Source organism: Macrobrachium rosenbergii, chromosome 7 (genome assembly GCF_040412425.1).
Source record: "Macrobrachium rosenbergii isolate ZJJX-2024 chromosome 7, ASM4041242v1, whole genome shotgun sequence".
Lineage (NCBI taxonomy): Eukaryota > Metazoa > Arthropoda > Malacostraca > Decapoda > Palaemonidae > Macrobrachium > Macrobrachium rosenbergii.
The window spans coordinates 27,723,301-27,730,723 of NC_089747.1; the positions used below are offsets into that span (position 1 = coordinate 27,723,301).

The 7,423-nt window shown below is 48.9% G+C and overlaps 1 long non-coding RNA gene across 1 annotated transcript in view; it reads right to left on the minus strand.

The window, feature by feature from the left end:
* LOC136840253 (uncharacterized) overlaps positions 1-7,157 on the minus strand; it is a 47,313-nt gene extending 40,156 nt beyond the window's left edge. The window contains exon 1 of the long non-coding RNA XR_010853568.1: positions 7,072-7,157. This is a non-coding gene — a long non-coding RNA (uncharacterized lncRNA). The remainder of the gene's footprint in view (positions 1-7,071) is intronic.
* Positions 7,158-7,423: the final 266 nt, after the last annotated feature.

The window sequence follows — 7,423 nt, forward strand, 5'->3', positions numbered from 1 at the left end:
CTTGGTCAGCAACGCCCCTCCAGCTGGAGTATTGAAGCGCTTCTGACGAGGCGGGGGGGGGGGAGGAGAAGAAGAAGAAGAAGAAGAAGAAGAAGAAGCTTGTCCGAGTGGCTCGAACGAAGTGAGCTGTCTTGCCCAGACACGAGACTGTTCACTTGGTCGAGGACCCCCTCGGCAAGCATGGACCATGGTAGCCCCACCGAAGCCTTGGGTTCTTTCTTAGGTCCCCAAAAGGATTCGAGGCGCGACGGACGATCCACAGAAGAAGCCGTGGTCCCTTTCCCGAGGTCATTGTGCTGACGAATCAGCACGACAACCTGGGGCAGTGGACCCTCGAGTCCTTCCAGGGTGCGTTCCTCCCGGTCTACTCTCCCTGCAGGAGGGAGAAGAGGGAGAACCTCGGCAGACCCCCATGATCCTTCCAGGGCCACGCGGGAATAAGACCTGGTCGAGCCAAGGACCGAGCCAGGTTCGTATGCCCACGAGGTAGAACTCTGTGGAGAAAACTCGCCGGAGTTCTTCCTGTCTGACTCGCGCCTCCTGGAAGAAGCCGAAGGGGCAGAGGGGACAAGCAAGGAGGATCAGGCGCTCCCACTGGCTTTGCTGGCAGAACCAACAGAGGCAGTGGGCCGGGAGCGGTCACCAACCTGCGGTGGAGATGGCAGCCCGGGTCGAGGAGACTGCTTTCGCCTAGGAGAAGCAATCTCCCGAGGAGAGCAGAGCGGCTCGCACAAGCCGAGCCGCGCGCTCGCCTCCCCCGAGCCAGGGACTGGGAGGAATTGAGCACGCGGCTGGCTGGCGTGAACTTGCGCTGTCCTCTGGACGCGCCCCAGTCTTCTTCGAGGCCGTAGCCTCTCGGGAAGACTGAGCAGGGGACCTCTTCTCCACCTCTCCTGGCGTTCGTCCCCGAGGGGTCGAAGCGCTAGCCATAGAACCTGGCACTCACAGGAGTGCCAGCAGGAAGAGCCGGGGCACCTGCATGCCCGGGCTCTTTCTCTCGCCCCATGCCCTGGTCCGTACGGCGAGGAGACCCGGGTACTTGGAGCAACTCGCGAACGAGTGTCCGGTGCAGACTCGATGGCCTTCGAAGCAGGAGGTTTCTTAGGCACAGTAGGGGGGGGGGGTGCAGATCTTGGTCTGCACGCCCTTGGCTCCCGATGCGACTGACCCAGAGGCCAGGGCAGCGGTTCCCTGATCCGAGGATCGGGAAGAGCCGACGAGAGATCCCACTGCCTTCCCTGTGGAAGGAGGCAGACCCTTAGAAGCCTCGGTGCGAGGCTTCTTGGGGGGGAGAGGCAGGCTTCTTCTTCTTCAGCTGCGAAGCCCCGGAAGGAGAAGCAGAAGAGGCAGCAGACGAAGACGATGATGATGAAGGCGAAGACGAAGATGACGACACCTTCCTAGACCTCTTCTTCTTCACCATCTACCTCAGGATCGCTGTTAGATCCCCAAACCAGGCAGGCACAGTCGAAGACTCAGGAATGGCAGGAGGGGCTGCAGCAGAAGGCACATCCCGGGAAGAGACCGCGGAGCTCAGGCCAGCACTTACCTGGGTGGGAGTAACCGCGTGTCGGCCAGGAACAAAAGTGGGCGGGACCGGGAATGTAGGCACCGCCCCTCCCGTGTGGGTAGTCATGCCAAGCCGCACCAGAGTCGATGGAATGGGGAGAGGAACAGACAAAGGGCCGGGCTGGATTGTGAAGCGAGGAACTGCAGTCGTAGACGAGCCAGGGTCAGCAACAGGGACAGCGACAGTCACATACAGGAAGGATGACGTCACCATGTCGGCGGGGCCTGCTCGCGTGAACAGGGCCAGGAAGCCAGGAGGCAGCGGTACCGCGTGTTGCACGGCAGGGAAAGCCGAGACCTGGGTATCCAGGTGTGAAGCTACCGATACCGTGAGCTGCGTGAACCTGGACATGGTGACGGATGTTGTAGTGGCTGTCGTTGCCGAGTGAGTGGTCACTGGAGTGGTGGAGAGATGAGGTGCCAGTCCCTCCAGTGACGTGCCAGGTAGGCCCAGGTGTAGCCAGGTTGAAGCCGAGTCCATAGCCTGACTATCCAGCCCGAGACCTGAAGCAAAAGTCGGGTTAGTTCAGGAAGCCTCTACCCGCTCCGGAGGAAAAAACTCCCCTCCAGAACGGGAAGAGACCTCCGAGAGGATGTCCCGGTCCAACTCTCCCCCCGCGCCCTTCCACAAGCGATGAAACGAAAGAGGAAGGGGAGGGGGAGTCCTCACCCGAGGGAGAGGGAGCAAGAAGGGGAAGCTCACTGGGAGGGAGAAACGAACCTGACACATTCGCCACCAACGGAGTCGTCGGGGACGTGTTTCCCTTGGACGACTCCTTGGTAGGCTTACAAAGGTAACGTCTCCTCCCCTCGAACTTCCTCCATTGCTCGGGGGACCAAGAGCAACACTCACTACAGGGAACGTCGCACGAACACACACGCCCCCTGCAAGATGGGCAGAGAGCGTGTGGGTCCGCGTCGACGCTAGATCGAAAAGAGTTACATTTCTTCCCTCCCACCCCGGGACATACACGCTGGGGATAGGAAGGCTTAGTTGGTTTGTCCATGATTCAAGATAAACAAAAAAAGTAAGATTTCCCACCAAATTGATGAAAAAAGAGCAGTCAGGCAGAGAGCAATGAAGAACAACGTCCGTGTGCTACGATGGCCGAAAGCAAATTGGAATGTTTACATCCGGGCAGGCGGTACTCCTGCCTCCCGGACAGTAGTTAACTGCCTAACCACCTTGTTTTAAGTTCAACGGCCGTTTCCAGCCTACGCCTGAAAGTAATCCCTAATGTAAAGGACCGAGGGTTTGTATATTGTGTCGGAACAAATTGGACAGAGGGTGGTGAAGCAAGAGGGTTCTTGTATGACATCATCACATAACTGTGAAGGTATCCAAGAGGCAAATACTGGAAAACAAGAGTTGACTAACTCCAGGCTAACTCACTCTAGATAAGTAAGTGGCGGAAAAGGATGAGCAGCTATACAAAAAGGAATAATTGTCAAGAGGTGATGAATACGAGGCAACAGAGAGAAAAGCTGAGTAGGAGTGGGGGGAGGGTTACTGTTCACTTGGGGACAATACCGGGGGCAAAAGAAGACAGCAGACCTGACACGCGGCTCAGAACTACCCGAGGCAAACATAAAATGTCTGAAAGTCTAACACTACCAACCACCTACATCACAATACACTTTCCAAAAGGATGTTGGGAGTCAGCCAGTGTTGCCAACTTAGAGGAAAAACTGTTATGTTTAGCAGATTTCAGGTCACCAGAGTTGGCAACACAGGAGCCAACTAATGCAAGTCAAACCATGGAACCCAACCAGCTGGAGCTGTGCAGCAGCTTGGAGCTGAAACCAAACTAGAAAAAACGGTGCCATGGGCACTCTCCTAGGGACTGACGAGTCAGTCTGGCTGTCCCCCGACCCAGTGGGAAGGCGGCCGGGTCCGTCTCTTTCGGCCGGTTCCCAGCGCTCCGCACAATAAGTCCTATCGTTGCTAACTCAAGCCCAGATTCCGTCTTAGAGGCGTTCAGACGTAAATCCGGCAGACGTAGCCCCGCTCCCTTGGCGTCTCCGCCAGGAGTGACACCAGCAGCCCGGTCTTGCGGTTCCTCTCGTACCGAACAAGACTGCTATCACGACGACGCGCGGGGAAATCGAAAAAGGTAGAAAACTGGGGGAAGGGCGATTTTGGCCCTAATATTTCGATCAAAACCTAACTATGTCAACTGTAATTATTTTTCTCATGAACCGCCTAGGGAGCAAAACAAGGCAGAGCAGAATGAGAGAGGAATTAACCTAGGGTACCAGGTAGGTTAATGAAGGAGGAAAAGCAACACTGGTTCAAGACAAAAGGGAAAAACTGAGTAAGCTACTAGTGTGCCCTAACATCTACATAAACTACTGGCCTCAAACATCTTCCGACACTTTACTGAAGTTTACATCCTCTGATCAAACACTCATGATCTACATCCCAAGAAACCCACACTCGAGCCTGGGCAGCTAGCCTAACATGGCTGCTAACCTAAACTAGTTATCGGTAAAACCAACAATAGGTTTTCACAAACTTTCCTATACAGCCTAATGCCTTCATAGGTAAAACTGTAGAATAGCTCCGCATGGACTCTAATTATCTTGGAAATTGATTTTTGCTCTACTTTTAGTGTTGCTGATGAAGGTGTTGTTGTTGTTTATTGTTGGTCAATTGTTATTAACTGCATATCGCTAACCAACATGGTTGGGGACCCTTTGGGAATGTGGGGTTTTGGGTGGGGGAAATTGCTGGGAGAAAGACCACACCATCATTCTGTTATGGAATGGTTCCACGCATGCACAAGTCATTAGGGAGCCTTATGTTAAAGAAGGGATTGGCTAAGAAAACTTAGGTAGAACTATGGGGTTGCTCCGCATTGGGTATTACCTTGAACTGAATATAGAATATAGGCCAAAGGCCAAGCACTGGGACCTATGAGGTCATTTAGCGCTGAAACGGAAATTGACAGAAGGTTTGAAAGGTGTAACAGGAGGAAAACCTCACAGTTGCACTATAAATCAATTGTTAGGAGAAGGTGGAAAGTAGGATGGAAGAAAGAGAATATGAAGAGAGGTACAGCAAAAGGAACGAAAATGGTTGCAGCTAGGGGCCGAAGGCATGCTGCAAAGAACCTTAAGTAATGCCTACAGTGCACCTCGTGAGGTGCACTGACGCCATTACCCCCCTATGGAGGGGTATTACCTTGAAAATTGGCTTTTCCTATAGTATTCTGGTTGCTTATTAACAATTTGCCGTTATTTTTTGTTGGCTGACTGCAATTAACGTGTAATTAACATCAGAACTGATATGTTTTTGTATGCTGGCCATCCTGGAATGCTATCACGCATGCACAGTGTTATAGGGGAGCTTTTGGTAAAAAGTGGACTTTCCTTCACGGGGCAGTAACATGGCCGGTTAGGTTAGGTTAGGGTACGTTAGGTTAGTACAGTTCCTTTTTTAAATAGGTTTCCTTAGCCAATCCCTTCTTGAACATATGGCTCCCTGATGCCTTGCACATGTGTGTAACCATTCCATAACAACATGGCAGTCTGGTCTTTCTACCAATGACTTCCCCCACCCAAAGCCCTGCATTCCCAAAGGGTCGCCAACCGTGTTGGGTAGATATGAGGTTAATAATTACTCCTGTACTAAAAGTACAGGAGTAATCAATTTTCAAGGTAATAGTCCATGCGGAGTTACCCCGTAGTTTTACCAAAACTTATGGTAGAACTAAGCAAGAGCTCCACATCAGGTATTACTTTGGAAATTGATTTTTCCTATAGTATTTCGGTTGCTTACTAAGAATTTATTCATCATTACTTTTTGTCCGTCGACTGTAATTAACCTCAGAAGTTGTACACTGGCTATCCTGGGATGCTATCATGCATGCACAGTGTTGTAGGGAAGCTTTTGGTAAAAAGTGGACTTTCCTGCTCTGCCCTTGGCTAAGTATAGCACATGGCCTGCTAGGTTAGGTTAGGTTAGGGTATGTTAGGTTAGTATAGTTCCTTTTATAGCCTAACAGGTTTCCTTAGCCAATCCCTTCATAAACATATGGCTCCCTAATGACTTATAAAAGCACGGAACCATTCCATAACAACAACATGGCGGTCCAGTCTTTTTCCCATTGTTTCCAAAACCCCACTTTCCCAAAGGACTCCCAACCATGCTGGGTAGATATGAGGTTAATAATGGTAGAACTATAGGGTAGCTCCGCTTTGCCGACGTCACTATAACTTGACTTTTTCCACAGTTTTTTGGTTGCTAATTATGAATTTACCTTTCATTTTTGGTGCTCGAGTCTAATTAACCTGTAATTAACCCCTGAAGTCCATCCAACAAGGGGTTTCCATACACGATCTTCACGAGACAGAGCACGGCTACGTCTGTTTCGAACAGTTCATATCCCGTCCGGCAAGTGCAATAAATTGTTAACGTATGGGTACGTGCCCCCCCCCGGCCAGTACTAAACACGGCGAAGGGACATTCCATTTGGCCGACAACAAACAGATGCACTGCCAGTATCAGAACCCCTAAAAGTGTAGAAAAAACCAGTTGAAAAGGTAAAAACAGGCACGGAGCTAATATATAGAATTACCTTAATAATAACTGACCAACAATAAACACCACCTTTATCAGCAACACTAAAAGTATAGGAAATACAAAATTTCCAAGGTGATAGTCCGTGCAGAGTTCTTACTTTCAAATAGGCTACCCTTATTATAAAAAGGAACTGTACTAACCTAACCTAACCTAGTAGGCCGGGTTATTTTGCCAGACTATAGAAAAAGTCAATTTCCAAGGTAATACCTCATGCAAAGCTGTTCTATGGTTCTACCCTTTCATCTCTACTTGTAGTAGATGACGTAAAGCAAAAACACAAAACAATCTTAACAGAAAACAATCTTAATACTGTACAGGAGAAATCAGCCAGAAATCATCAAAACATACTTTATAGCCAATCAGGACCTTGCGTTTAATGCAACAGCACGGAGACACACAAAGAACGATTTTCTTTAATGCCGATCGTACCAGACGCGCAGAGATAAAGCTAACTTTAACAGCCGGTAAGTTTCACTCAAAATAACATACTTTAATACGTATATGCAAAATGACATTAAAACTAGGATTGTCTGACTAGGACTCGGGTAGCTCATGGAGGCAGGCCTCGAAGTTTTAGCTAAACCCCAGCCATCTAGCTTAAGCCTTTCTTTTCATGACTAAACCTGGTCCACTTTTAAAAAAATATGTACGCTTTAAGACGCAGGATCTCACCGTTAACTAAGTTTTCATCGTTATAAACAATGAGGACTATAGTGAATACGTCGTTAGAACTGGCAGCCATAACAGATGTATAATGTCATGTCTGACAGTCTGTGACTAACAGCTGAGCTGCCTGTTAGGCTATTCGACTTCTGTCTTATTTTATTTATAGTTCACTTGTGTGTGTACAGGGGGCACGTGTGCAATGATGAGAATAGAATTCAATGTTTCAATCCAAATTATTTCGTGTTACTTACCAAGATTATATAAACTACAAGGCCTCTAATCTCGTGACTTTAACACGCGTTGCCGTTAGCCTGTGAACTGCCGCATTAAGTTTAAGTAATGGTTCTTCACAACATGATAGTAGTAGTAGCAACAGTAGATATACGCCAACAAGTGAATGGATGAATGAATATATTAACAAACAACTAAACATACTATATACGTCGTTCAATAAATCTGTTAAGGACAAATGCATGCAATTAGCATGAAGCAATACAGCTAGTTCTCGTCCCACGGGAGGAAAATTAATTTAATTCCGATATCTTTTATCTTCGATTTAGCGTCTGGGATGTTTATTCATTAAGAAAATTCTTCGAGTTGGGC